At 50.2% G+C, this 14,906-nt stretch overlaps 1 long non-coding RNA gene across 1 annotated transcript; it reads left to right on the plus strand.

Annotated features, from left to right (window-relative positions):
* Nucleotides 1-1,811: 1,811 nt before the first annotated feature.
* Nucleotides 1,812-12,587, plus strand: LOC113478322. Its single transcript, XR_003398036.1, has 3 exons — nucleotides 1,812-3,067; nucleotides 3,522-3,527; nucleotides 12,576-12,587. It is a non-coding gene; the product is annotated as an uncharacterized LOC113478322 (long non-coding RNA).
* The last annotated feature ends 2,319 nt before the right edge of the window (nucleotides 12,588-14,906 follow it).

Genomic DNA, 14,906 nt, shown 5'->3' on the forward strand with positions numbered 1-14,906 from the left:
ATGTTTAGGGCTGTCCCTGGCGCCCGCCGGGAAGCAGCGGAAAAGCAGGCCTGTGGGATTTCTTGGGAGAAAGAGCAGGCCTCAAGCTTGAGGGGTTGTTCAAGCTGGTTTTTTTTCCACAGAAAGTGAATAAAAACTTTGTTTATAGCTTGGGTCTTGTCGATCTGAATGCCCTTGGGTGCTGCGTGTTATTAAAGAAGGTAGTAATTTCCTAATGTTGCTGATGTATTAACACATCTCTGTTTACTGACAGGGAAGCTGCACTGAGTCTTGTTTACTTGGATTTTGTTTCCTGTTTTTGAAAGTGTGCCAAGTGCCTCTTCTGTGGAGGTTGCCATACACAATCCCCTCTGTCCTTCTCGAGTCTGCTTTCCATCATGTAACCAGAAAACTGTGCCTTTTTGCTAGGCTTCTCTTGTTGGAGAGCCCTTCTGTAAGTGCTGCAAATAAAGCTGCTTCTGCCCCCTTGCCTTGTTGCAGATTGTGGCTGGAGTCAAGTATATAATGGAAGTTGAGATTGGACGGACAACTTGCCCGAAGCCAGCAGCTGATCTCCAGAGCTGTGCTTTCCATGATGCACCGCAGATGGCTAAGGTAGGCTCCAGGGCACTGTGTGCTGGCCCCTGGGTTTCCAGCCCCTTCCCTCTGACTGGCTTAGTACAGAGAGGCATGAGCAGTGTCCCCTGTCTGCCCCAGTCATGATCAGAGACCTCACGCCTTTGTGCTTAACAAGATGCTGCCCTTGCAGAACTTGTCTTGCCAGATGATGGTGACAGAGAAGGCAGGGCCTTCTAGCCTGTTTTGTAAGTGGGGATCTGAGGCTGTAGTGCATGGAAGACTGTATGTGCCTCAGTGCTCTTAAAAAATGCTTGTGGTATGGATCACATGGATATATGGAGAAAATTCTGCCAAACTTGCAGGTCTCCTGGCTCTCAGACCAGTATCCTGAGCCCCCATACCATTTTCAGTGCCTCTTGTCCGATGGTCATGTAAACATGCTTGGCTTGACACACTTTCCTGGGAGACTTGCATTACTGTGAATAGTGCTTTGGGCTAAGCACTGATTACAGGAGACAGATTACCCCCGTTCTCTGTGCCCATCAAGCTGTTACATGGGAGTCTGTCTAATAGCAATGCTCTTTAAGGAGTATGTTAGCTTTTCAGATGAGAGCACCAAATATTTTTGCCTTGATCTGGCCTGAGTCTGTTTCTTCAGTAGTATTTCATTACTTCTGTTAATCACAGTGACAGGCTTAGCTTCTCTGTGTACATGCCCTTTCTGCCTGAATGGATGAGAAGTGGAACCACACACAAGTGATCTGTTAAGCACTTAACTAGAAGCTTGTGTGTACCATTATGACAGTTGCAATGGCTTAGCACATACACATACAGATGAGCTGTGCAGGAGTGCTTACCTGTGCCTGAGAGCTTATGTTGGTGTATTACCCATGTTGAAAGCTTTCCTGCCTGTGAATGGGTAAAGGAGGTAAACTGATCAGAAGTGCTGACTGCTCAGCTTCTCTGTTAGCACTTATTTGAGAGGGATGATTGATCCTGAGCAGATACTAACAAGAGTGGTGTTCCAGAATACTAGTCCGAGTGCAGATCTAGGGAGCCATGGACATCATACATTCTGGATCATGTGGGGTAGTAAATCAATGTAGAACAGAGGTCAATGATGCTTTTGTGCTCTTAATCTGACAACTGCTTTTTTCTTTCTCTCCTTAGCACACCGTTTGCAAGTTTGTAGTGTACACTGTTCCTTGGCTAAACCAGATTAAACTACTGACCGCTGATTGCCAGTAAGCCTACCTTGGTTCCAGCGGAGACCAGCAACCAGTTGCTCAGACTTAAAGCAATAACACAAATTGAGATGGGCTTTATCAGTGCCTGTTAACTTGAGTACTTATGTATATGCTTGTGCTATGCAAGTTAAACTTTGTAACTCTCCTTTAAAGCACAGTATGATTGCAACTTTGTTTTTCTTCTTTGCAATTACATTTTAGAGCAGCGGTTTTGGTCTTCCTACAGCTTTCCCAATAAAGGAACTCCAACATCAGAATTCTGATTAAAAAAACCCCTAAACTTGGTATCCCTGTTAAGTGACTATTGTAAACATAAAAACCTAATTAATATTTGCTGTGATGTGTGTTTTTCTGTGAGCTTTTCCTGTCTTGGAGGATTTGCTTTTATGTGTGACCTTGTCTATCATGCCCAGTGAATGGGGTGAGAAGGAATATGGGGCCCTAATCACAGGGGATATAAGACATGCCTCCTTGTCCCTTAATCTAGCCTCTTGTTTTGTTTTGCATTTCACTGAAGAAATACTCTGCTTTTGAAAGCACTGCTATATGCAACACTTAATCCTGGGAAGATTAGCCAAAGCTTGTACCAAGGCTGTGATCGCTCTGTGTCCTGGATGCTATGCTGTTCTGTTCCAAGGCTGGTTGTGTTTATACAACTGTGCTGTGTAAGAATTAACCACTGCAGCATATTCATGCACTGCCCTTGAGGTGTGTTACTAACCCTTGCTTTCCATACATATGTTTTTTTGTGGTATCCCTAGCTTTTTGTGAGCGGAAGGCCTCAGGGCTTTCCTTTCAGTCCAAGCAGTAGCATGTCTCACTTCACTTATAACCTAAACTGTGACTGGTGGAGCAGGAGGGACAGCTGCTTCATCACGTGTGCCTGACCTGTGACAGCTTCTGTTTACAAGCAGAGATGCCTGCAGAAATGCGTGGAAGTGGATTGGTGGCAAGCCTGTCAGGGAGACTAAGCTGCACTCTGTATTAACTGGGAGGAATTTGAATGATGTCTGATTTGGGTGAATACCTTTAAATCAGCAGGCAGAGAGGAGCAGCACTCAAGAAATCTTAAGACAACTGGCTGAAGTGTTTCCTATTAAACTGGAATGAATTTGTACTGCAGAGAAATTGGGGATACTGTGCCTGCATGGGACAGGACAGATGACCCTGACACCCATAAGCTGAGGACAACCTAGTGCAAAAGCAAGGGGAAAGTTAGTAATTGGTGTTAAGTGAATAACTGATAAGAAAGAAAGAAATGTGTGTAGTTCTGTAGCAGATGGGCTGGTGTGAGCGTCACAGGGAAACACAGACAGCTCCAGGTCTAGGCAAAAAAATGTAGCTCTTCCATGTCCCAGAACCCAAGTGAAAGAGATGAGGAAGCTTCCCTGAGCAGAAGCCAAGTGAGTCTGGAGGTTGGGATAGTGCATAAGAGGGGTCTTCTGGTTTTTACTCCTGGGGAAAGACTGGCAAGAAGGAGCAGGATCCCCTTGAAAGAAATTTCATCTTCAGGTAATAGGGGAACGTACTAGGTCAAGAGAAGGAGTCTTGGGAGTGGGTGAAGGTGCTGAGGTGGACAATGGGTATTGTCCTTGTTTTGCATAATCCTAATAGTGCATTTCTTACTTTATCTCGTGTCTTTGCCTTTCTGTGTTTTGAAGTAAACATATTCCTTTTGGTTGGTTTAAATCTCCCCTAGGGATAAAGTGAGTCCAGTGCTATGTCACACCTTATGTTAATCCTCAATCCCAGGAGTCCTGTGTCCATGTCTGGTGGTCCTCTTTTGAAAGGAGAGTGGGAGGGGTGCAGAGAAGAGCTGCAGAAATGGTCAGATGCCTGGAAAAAGAATTTTGGGGTGAGAAGAGTAATGATACTGTTTATTCTTTGCCTAAAAAAATGGTATTTTGATGAGAGCTAACACAACCACATCTTTGGGTATGGGGGGGGTTCAGATCTGAAGGAGAGCAAAGCAAGCAAGTAACCAGAAAACAGGCTTGTGGTAAGAAATACAGCTCCCTAGGAGTGCATCTTCTGTGGACTGCTCTTCCTCCCAAGGGCGATGCCACTTCCCATCACTGCTGGGGTTTGATGAGCTTGTGGTGAGCACAAGGCCAGATCTTGATTGACATTGTTAGGGGGATGAGCTGGTTGCACGACACCAAGGATCTCCATCCAGGATGTGCTCAGATCTGATAGGAATTATTCCCCCTGTTTCCCCACCATCACTGCCCCATTCCCTCTGAGTGCCATGCATGAAGATGGCCCCTTGCCAGCTGGGTCAGTGACTGCAGGTTTCCGTCTGCCACGTCGCTGGGTGACCCTGCTGACGGAGGAAAGCCTGGTGCCAAGCTGCTCAGGTGCCCTCACTTGTCATTTTTCTAACTACTCCCTTCATTTGTGCATGTTTATTCCCTGTTTTCCAGTTTATCTATACAAGCAGTAGTCAGTGATGAAGGGGCTCTATGCCACCAAAAGGTGGGTTTGCCTGTGTTTGCCTTTTATCATCCTGAGTTGAGGCCTGGATGGATAATCGCACTGGTCTTCTTAATAAGGATACTAGGAGAGAAAGGAGTGTGCAGCGGGATGTAACCAGGCATTTCCACCACTTTAGCTGTATTTATAAGCCAGCAGCTCTGTACAGCATGCAGGAAAGAGCAGCGAGTTTGAGCTCCTGAATTCAGAGGTATTGCATTTTTGTGTTGAAATGCCAGGGACCAAGGGCATGAATGAATGGCACAGATTACCCCATCCTCACAAGCTGCTGAGTGTCAGCCTTGGTGATTGTCCCTGTGTGCTCTTCACTCAGAGCAAGTGCCAAAAAAGCCTGACCTAATTTAGTCACCTTCCACTGTGGACTGGGTTACTTCGCATTTGCAACAGGCTGAGAGTATTAGTGGAAGTTCTCCTGCCAAGAGCATCTTGCTTGGCAGGTCTTTCTGCTTGGCTGGCAGGTGGTAGCTCAGTCAGCTGAACACTGAGCCCTCATTTTTAGCTGCATTCACCACCTGACTTTTTCAAATGTCAGCGACAGACGTGAATGAGTGACCAGGGAAGTCCTTATTTCATGTTATCTCTTGTTATGCTTTGCTTGAATCTGCTGGATCGATTCTGGGTTCATGCTTCCTTAAACTTAGGGGGGTCAGAGCTTTGCTGCTGCTACAGATTATGAACCCAAAGCTTTTTTCTGGCTCTGGGACTCAAGGAGAGATTTAGGGCAGCTGGCTGAGAAATGTAGCTCTCCTTAACAGTGCCTGCACCTGCAGACCTGTACTCACATGGGCCTGTAACTCGCAGCTCTGTAAGGCACAGCTGAGACACAGAGCTGTGAAAGTCATCATGTTTATGGAGCTTGTGGGCATTACCAGTGTGCCACAACTGTGGCATGCTCAGATGAAGACAATGGGGCTATACTCTCACTAGCGTGAACAAGCAGAAGTATTGATCCCACCTGACCAGGGTGGCAGCTTTCAGCTTATCTGGCTTTTTTAAAAAGACCATCTTAGATGTGTGAGTCTGTGATAAAAAGCAGCTTTATCATGAGAACTGAAGAGCCGAGACAGTGTTGAGAAATGTGGTACAGGTTGCCTCTGGTTTTTTTACCTTACTTGGGGCCCTCACCCACACATCTCCTCTGCCCATGGTTCAAGACCTCATTTAAGCCTAAACCTGGGTCCTCTGTCCCTGTCTGAGCTGCATTAGGTATGTCCTTATCTCCTGCCCTGTGGCTGCTGCATGGGTCTTGGACCCACGTTGTAGCTTTGTCTCCCAGCCCCTTTTTCTGCTCCAGATTGGGCTTCCTGGAGGGACCCTGGTCCCGGTTCAGCCCCTTGCTGTGTCTGGGGCTGTTGATGGACCCTTTGGCTCTGCTGGCCACGCTGCAATCCCATGGGACTGTGCCCATTTGGGGAGGGCATGGCCAGTGCTGGAGACCCCCCAGCTCCTGGCTCATTCACTCCTCGTGCTGGTCCCTATGACCTGACCCTGCAGGGTCTTTCTGAGATTCTTGAAGCTGTAACAGCACTCCTGCCAGGTATGGACCACTTCCCTCTGCGCACAGCCTAAATTGCAATTTCCTGCAATTATGAAAGGAAATGATCATGTGAGGATCCAGGTTACCCTGCAGCCCTAGGGCTGGGCCACCCAGTGCTGTCATCAATGTGCGTGTGCTCAGGATGTACAATATTGCTTAGCCTAAGGCACAGAGACCTCTTAGTGAGTGTTTGAAGATGCTCGGTTGTTTGTATTTATCATTAACATGCAATGCCTTAGAATTACTGTAGTGTGGATCCTTCAGGAGATCAAATTTACTGATCAAACCTACATCTCAGTTTGAATCTTAGTGCTTTATTTCTTGATGATTACAGCGGAGAAGTAAGACTTCAGATCCCTTTCCTCACGGGATGCAATGGAGATCTGGAGATCATTCCTGCAGGGAAGGAAGAGAGTCCTAAGTTAGGTCACTGCTGACAATGATGGGCCCCTCCATGACTCTTGTTGCCCATCTTTGCTGGTGGCATGCTGGTGAGAAGGTGGGAGAGGAGGTGCCTGGTTCTTCTCTCCAGGCAGCATAGTTCCAGGCTTGGCAAGGAGGCGTGAGGAGGACTCTTGGTGCCCACCTGGCTTGAGTGAGAAGAGCAGCCAACCTGCAGGCTCCACAGTGCAAATCCCTGCTGTCCCCCTCTGACACAGGGCATGGCTCAGTGTGGAAGTGGACTCTGGGACAGGACCTGAGGCTCGAGGTGACACTAGCTAAAGCCTCTCTTCTGTGTCGTTACTCATGGCGTTGCTCCACCTCTGTGAGCTGGTAGGCTCCTGCTGCAGGGTTTTGCAACAGGGAAGAAAAGAAGCTACATCTTATTTCCATGATAAGCCAGCACATGGGTGTGTGCTGGGTGCTATTTCTGACCTTGCCAGAGGTGGGTGTGGGTATGTGCATGCATAGGACTGGCGATGGGGAAACTTTTCTCTGCTTCCAGCTGGAGAAAAAACACCAGTGACTCATGATGCCCTCATCGTAGCATGCCTTGCTGGGAGGCATTGTCCCCTCTTACCCACCAGCGGAGAAACGTCATACTTTGTGTCATGCCATCTCCACCCCTTTTATTTTAAGCACCCGGGGGTGATCTGGCTGTATCTGGGGTGAGGCCATCATCAGCAAGTGAAGGCATCTCCTCCCTGTGCTTACCTCCTGGCCCGTGTCTGCAGGTGGGTGGTGCTGGAGGTGGCTCTTGCTGCTCACCTTGCAAGCAGCCGTCCTGGCTGATCACAGCAACAGTCTGTAGGGGACACTGTGTGGCAACATCACTTCATCCTTTCCCCTTAACCTAGAGAATGACAAGGGAAAAAAGCAAAAGAAGCTTAAAATAAAATCTAGGTGTGTAAATGTTACATCAATTTAAAAAAAATTATGTGAGCAGATAGGAACCAATATGAGTGCAAAAAAGTGAAACTGTCTCCCTAAGTGACTCTTCTGAAGTGTGTGTGTGCATGTACTCTGCTTCAAGATGATCCCATAGATGAGCCAAACCCAGCAGGATCCTCACTGTCCTCCTGTGGCGTACAGGTACCACAAAGGACATTGTGCCCAGCTACAGAAGAAGAAACTGGGACTCAGGTCTGGCCAGGGAATTGATTTTATATCTTGAATACAAAAGTTAGCAAGAAAAGAGTGAAGTAGTGATGTTTACACTAAGTATACCCCTCTCCCTTGTCCTAGGTTAAGTTCCCCGATCTGTACAGGTGAGCAGTGGTTTTCTTCTCTCCTTACAGGGCCAAGGAGGTGTGTTGGGTTTGTGTGTGTGGTGGGATTTTTGATAGCAGGGGAGGGGGCTACAGCAGCAGTCCCCTGTGAGAAGCTTCTTGAAGTTCCCCTGGTTCCAAGTCAGACCCAGACCCACCTCTGGCCAAGGCTGAGCTATTAGCAATGGTGGCTGGCGCCTCAGTGATAATGTATTTAAGGGGAACCTGGGAGAAGTGGTGGGAGTTATGAGAAGTTGTGAGGAGAACATCTGTATGAACACTGAGGTCAGTGGAAGAGAGGAAGAAGGGAGGGAGGGAGGTGCACTGGTTCAGAGACCCCCCTGCAGCCCTTGGTGAGAGGGCAGGCTGTGCCCCTGCAGCCCATGGAGGTCACTGGTGGAGCAGATGCCCAGCTGTAGCCTGTGGAGGACCCCATGCTGGAGCAGGCAGCTGCACGCAAAGGAGTCCGGGACTCTGTGGGAAGAAGCCCCCACTTTTGTAGTTCAGCACTGGAAGGATTGCAACACACAGAGGGGACCCACGCCGGAGCAGCTTGGGAAGGACTGCAGCCTGTGGGAAGGACTCACGTTGGAGAAAGTTCATGGAGGACTGCCTGCCCTGAGAGGGACCCCATGCCGTAGCAGGGGAAGAGTGAGAGGAGTCCTCCCACTAGGGAGGAAAGAATGGTGGGACTGACTGCACGCCCCATTCCCTTCCCCCTGCACTGCTGAGGGGGCAGTAGGTAGAGAAATCTGGAGCAAAGCTGAGCCTAGGAAGAAGGGGGGGTTGGTGGGAAGATGTTTTTAAAATGTGGTAATACTTCTCACTGTCCTCCTCTGTTGAGTAGTGTTGTTGTTAATGTTTCAATTAAATTGATGTTTGTTTTCTTCCCCTAACAAGGCTGTCTTTTGCCCATGACAGTAATGGCTGAAACATCCCTCTCTGTCCTTATCTCGATTCCTGAGCCTTTTGCTTTTTTTTCTCCTTCCCATTCCTGAGAGGGAAGGGGTGCACAAGCGGCTGTGTGGTGCTCAGTTGCCCTCTGGGCTCAAACCATGACAGGAGGGAAGCCTTGACATCCCTGGAGAAAAGTTACCATCTCCAAGTGCCAGAAGTGGCTAAGAGCAGCCCAAACCCTGTGACATTAGCATGCGTGAATCCTCTTCATTCCCAGTAATGTTGCCCACCCTTGACTGCAGGGTGGGTGGTGAGATTACTACTGTCACCCTCAAAGACCTCCTGTGCAGCGACATACTGCCCTCACTTGTAATGAGGAAAGCAGGGACCACTTCTCTCTGAACATCTTCAACCCTCTGTTGTCTCTTGATTGAATTGCTGCAGTGATGAGTGTTGCCAGGCTGCAAATTCCTACATGACATCATCAATAAAGATGTTAAACAGAAATGGTCCCAACACCGAGCCCTGGAGAACACCATACAGGGAGCCTCCACATTTCTTCTGGGTGGGGCGGGGAGACCCCCAAGCAGAAGGCCACAGCTGGCAACCCCCGAGAGACCTTAGCAGCCAACAGACAGAATGCTCCCCGGTGCTGCCACCGCTGCAGCTCCCACTGCAGAGACACCAGCATCTTCTGCTTCAGCCTCCCCAAAGGCTCCCCAAAACCTTCTCTTCCTGAGGTAGGGACTGACCCCGACTCCTGCAGGCTGGGGATGCTCTGGGGAAAAGGAACAGGGGTGACCACCGGTTATCACTCCTTCCTCTCGCTCAGGCTTGGCCAACCTGTGCCCACTGCCCAGGCAGGAGCCTCACTTCCCCTGGCGGGGGGGGAGACACACCCTGGGAAGGATGGCACCCCCCCCAGCAGATACAGCCAGCTTGCCCATCGCCCCTCCAAGCAGTGAGTAGCCTCCCTCCTCTGACACCCTGGCCCACAGCAGGGGAGTGCCCCGGCCACAAGCTCCCACAGGCCTAGTGCAGACCCAGGGCACATTGGCAATGGGGGCCGGCTCAGCGGGTGCCCCTCGAGGGTGCCCATAGCCCAGCATGGCTCCACTCCCCCACACAGGGCTGCAGATGGCTCCCAGCAGCGCTGGCTTTCCCCCACCAGTCTCCCGCGGCTGGCGGATGGACACCATCCTGCCTCCACCAGCCACTGCCACGCTCAGCCCAGGCACCACTTCTCTACCAGGGGCTGCCCTATGGCGTGACTGCAGAACCCCCCTGGCCTGGGCAGCCCCTGGCACCCCCCAGAGCCAACCACACCACTCTAGGGGCAGAGCGGACACCCCAGCCCCTCCAGGGCTGCCAGCAACCTTCCCTGGCTACCAGTGCATGGAGAGGCACTTGGCACAGCTCAGCCTCTCCGGCACAGCCACCCCTGTGAGGACACCCCTGGGCACCAACAGCCCTCTGAGCAGCGACGTCCTTCTCAGCCCCTGGGCTGCTCCTCGCCACCGATGGCCAGGGGACACGGCGCTGCTCCGGGAGATGCTGCTGTGCTGCTCCCTGGCCAGCCACCACGGTCCCAGCAGTGGCCCCATGCCCGGGCATCCTGGTGGCACTGCCAGAGCTGTCCCCCGCCGTGACACCCACTCACTCGCGCTGCCCCAGGAGCTGCTCACGCCCAGCTACAGTGTCCCAGAGGCCAGTGAGGAGGACGCCAGCCTGAGCCTGCAGCACTTTAACACCATTGGGATGGGGCCCCAGGACCTGTGCTGGGACGTGCAGAGGGACCGGCCACTGCTCCGGCCTGCCATCTTCCAGCCTGACAGGGGGGACAACCAACACTGGGGCCAGCCTAGAAAAGCAGGGCCAGAAGCGCAAGAGCACCTGCCCATGCCCACCCAGCAAGCAGCTGGCACCGGGCTCGGAGAGAGGGATTAGACCCACCAGAGGGAAGAGATGGAGAGCGGGGGGGTGGTGTGGGGAGGGTGGATAGGAGCTGGGCCACGGCCTGCTCTGAGAAGCCAAGAGCTTGGAGGAGCATTTTCTTTCCTTTTTTTGTTTGTTTGTTTGTTTGTTCCCATTAAAAGCCCTTTTACCACAACCGCTCTGTGCCTCTGTGGGAGGGGGAGGGAGCCTGGGGGGGCACTGGGAAATGGCACCCAAGAGCTGCAAAAGTGCCGCTGAGCCCCAGAGCAGAGCCAGCCAGCCCCAAACGCCATGGGGACACCCCCAGGGCTGAGTCACCGCCAGCACCAGTGGGGCAGGTCATGGCTGGGGGGGCTCCACCGGTGCCTTCCCTAGGGAAAGCAGCACTTTGTCAGGGGACCCAGCACAGACGGCTCCTGCAGGACTCACAGACAGAATCACAGAATCGCAGAATCATTCAGGTTGGAAAAGACCCTTGGGATCATCGAGTCCAACCATCAGCCTGACTCTACAAATTTCCCCTCTACACCATATCCCCCAACATCTCATCCAAACAAGCCTTAAACACATCCAGGGATGGTGACTCCACCACCTTCCCGGGCAGACTATTACACTGTCTGACCACTCTTTCTGTAAAAAATTATTTCCTAATGTCCAGTCTGAACCTCCCCTGTTGCAGTTTAAAGCCATTCCCTCTTGTTCTATCACCTGTGAGAAGAGACCAGCACCAACCTCTCTACAATGTCCTTTCAGGTAGCTGTAGGGAGTGATGAGGTCTCCCCTCAGCCTTCTCTTCCTCAAACTAAACAGTCCCAGATCCTCCAATCGCTCCTCACAGGATTTGTTCTCCAGGCCCTTCACCAGCTTTGTTGCCCTCCTCTGCACTCGCTCCAGCACCTCGACATCTCTCTTGTATTGAGGTGCCCAAAGCTGGACACAATACTCCAGGTGTGGCCTCACCAGTGCAGAGTACAGGGGGATATCACCTTCCTACTTCTGCTGGTCACACTATTGCTGATACAACCGGGATGCTGCTGGCTTTCTTCGCCTGCTGTTTGCTCTATCAATGTTGTAGTCGTGGGCTGAGCAAGGTGCAAGATGAGCCGTGCCAGGACCCATCCTGAGCAGCTGCCCAGGGAAGTTCCTACTTCTGGGTAGCAAAGACCAAAAGCACAGTCCTTTTCTCCCACACAGGAGCATCGGGAGACTTCTGTGGTTAGTGAGCCTGGTGTTAGCTTGTTGGTGGCCAACAAAGCTGGATGAAGCAAACCGTGCTGATGGAGAAGAGGATGGAGAAAAGTTTGGCTGGGCTTTTTGCAAATGCAGCCATGATAGTTCTGAGCACATCTTCTCCAGAGGAGAGGGGGCACCAGAGCCATTTGAAAAGATACTCTTCTCATACCATGTGGCAGCTTGTCCTGGTAAAGCTGGATGTACCAAGCTCTGGTTGTGCAGAGGTTCGTTTTGGTGAACTTAAGGGTCAGAGGGCTTGTCCCAGAAGGGATGTCTGGGGACTCTTCAGGAACAGGCTCCCCTCAAGAAAAGCAGTAGCCTATAAAATGAAATTAGCTTTGGACCTCTGAGCATGACTTGGCTGGTCAGATTGGCTAATTACACTGACCTTTCCTTGTTAAAAGTCATGGGGCTTGTTAAGATGACTACAGATTTTTAATTACCTATTTTTCCTCCTCGAATAGTAGGTCTTTTCACCACTTTCTGTGTTAGCGGGATAACAGATAACAGTGGAAATGTTTTTCCTATTCAATCTGACACTTTGTCCATCTCCTGCACACCCCAGGTAGCTCAGTGAAACTTATTTCTTCTGCAAAATGTTGGGAGAATAATGAAACATAATGTTTCCATGGATCTGACATGCTTTCTGCCCAGCTGGCGTGCTCAGAGGCTTTCAAACAAAATTGGCTTTGGGATTTCAGTTTGATAGGAAGTTGGAGAACTGGCAAGAGACTTTTTTGCTCTGTGCTGTTTTAAACTTCTCTCTCCCAAATATAGCAAATGCTTCTTGCAGATGCTTGTACAGGGAAAGCAAGAAGCAGTGGAATTCAGATATTAGAGGGAAAGGAGCAAAGACATGCTTTCAGCAATCCAGCACAAATCAAGACCTCTCAGAAAAATCTTGTTTTGACCTCTTCATTGCCACATCTAATGAGAATAAAGAATGCCTGCACTCACTGGGGGAAGCAGCTGCTGTAGAGAAACACAGCCGGCAGCACAGGATGGTGGAGCTGGATATTAATCCTCCAAGCAGATGTCATGAGGGTCCACTGTGCCTGGAGCTGCACAGGGGGAGCCAGTGTGGTTTGTACACATGGTGGGACAGGCTGATGTGCAGGCAGGGCTCATAGGAAGAAGGGCTGGTCTGTGCTTCAGTCTGGTACAATAGGATTCTACAAGGGGCCATGGCTGCCGTAAACCAATTTTTTCCAACTCGTCACAAAGATTGTCAGCTCAGTACTAACTGCAGAGCTTCTCAGCTGATAGCAGGGGGGACGTGGGAGGGAAAATGCCTGACAGATTTTCAGATCCTCCACCTCAGTTTGTGATGCTGGCAATTAGAAAAAACCAGCATCCTCTGGCTATCAACAGAGCCAATTCGATTGGGAAGTAGTGAGTGAGAAATTAAACTTTGGCCCCAGAGTCACATGTTTTAATCACATTTCAGATATCTACACATTTTATACTGGATGCACTGAAATTGGCCTATTTGTCCTCAGAAAGGGAAAAGCGCTCAGTGCTTCACCAGGAAGGGAGAAAGGAAGATGACCACATTACCTCCCCATATGTTGGCTGTCTGGAGAGCGTCCAGTCAGGACCGATGCTTGCTGCACTGTACAGGGACAGCACGGGGACTGCCAGGCTGGTGCAAAGCCATGTCTCAGGCATGCAGACTCCAGCATCCCTGCCCACTCTGGGGGTGATGCTCATGATAAAGCCTGGTGTGGAAGACAATTTTCAATCTAAAGTAATACTGTGCTTTACAGTAAAGTGACTTGCGCAATAAAGTGACTTGCCTGGAAATGAGCCTGCCTCTGGGCCTGTGCTATAAGCTGCATGTCAGACAACATTTTTAAAATTATTTTTTTAAGAGGATTGGAGAAATCTGTAGCACTTCAATTGTCCTTCAGGCACTTTAAAGAAGCAGTGCTGACTGGGTGCTGCTGAGAGGAGACCCGTGAAAGGGCTGCAGCACCTGGTGAGCATCCTCTCCCCTCCTGGTGCCAGCAGGGCCATGTGTCACATCCCACTCAAATGAGGGAGACAAGTGACTTTTAGATTCGTAAATCCCCAGGGGAATGGACAACAGTGAGACAATCCTCAAAGCCCAGACATTTATTAATTTCCCATAATGTAATCATTTGATACATAATAATTGACTAGGTATATAAGGAATTAAGGCAAGCGATATAGTATCCATTGTGTTGCCTTATGAAAATAAGGAAAAAGGGAAAAAAGAAAAGAAGAGAGATAGAGAGAGATCACCAGTCCAGGCCTCTGTGTCAGTCCTGCCAATGAAGGTTCAAGGATGTATCCATCTTCTTCGCTTCACTTCACTTCCTTTTCACTCCTCACCCCCTCCTCAATATATAGACACTTTCCTTGGGTTCGTCCCCTAGGCTGACCTACCTGTGTATCACATATATGGGGAGGAGTAAGGTGCTTCATGGGATGATGTAAGTAGCATGATCTTGTTAATCTTCATTAGCATATGCAGGGGTGTCAGCTTTTATATGCATTTCATGGATAATGAAGCAAAGGTCATTCACCGGACAGATGGCCCTTGAAACTTTACAAGATGCACCAGAGCAGAACCGTCCTGTCTCCACAGGGTTCCCTCCCCCAGCTGCATCCTATGCTATCCAGGCAGTCTTATCAGCTCCAGCCTCCACATTATCCACCCTGTGACTATAGCTTCATTACTTATGTTTGAGACATTCCTCACCTTGCAGGGCCTCTGCTTCCCACTGTCCCTTATGCCTCTCAGGCTCTTTTTACTTGCAGGCCTGTTTCTCTCAGGCCCTGTTTTTGGGGAGTTACGAGTCATCTCTCACACCATGCTAACCCAGTTGAGCTGGAAAGCAGGGACTGGTCCTGGGGATGACTCCTGTCAGTGAACCCTGTGAGTGGTCATGGGGCTGGTGTCTGCTGCTTCACCCTGACACTGCCCAAAGCACACGCAGCCAACACAAGAGCTGTGGCGGGAGGCCTTGCTGTCTGGGGGGGCTCCCAGTGCCTGGGACTGGCAGTGCAGGCAGCAAAAGTTCTTGCATTGGGATGGGTTCCCAAATCCACCTGAAGCCACAGAGATTTTTTCAAGCCTTTCATTGAATCTTGTGTTTGGTATCCATTGTTGGGCCAGGTGATGCCCTATACGAGGGGCTGTATGTCACCTGATGAGATGTCTCTAAGCACTTTCGTTGTTCAAGCACCTCTGAAACTTTCATGTGGTGCCAAAGTACCTGCTGTGAGAGGAGCAGGGCACTGCAGAAACCCTGCTTTGGCCAGCAGAGAGGT

Source organism: Athene cunicularia (genome assembly GCF_003259725.1).
Source record: "Athene cunicularia isolate RWA chromosome 3 unlocalized genomic scaffold, athCun1 chr3_part1, whole genome shotgun sequence".
NCBI classification, from domain to species: Eukaryota; Metazoa; Chordata; class Aves; order Strigiformes; family Strigidae; genus Athene; species Athene cunicularia.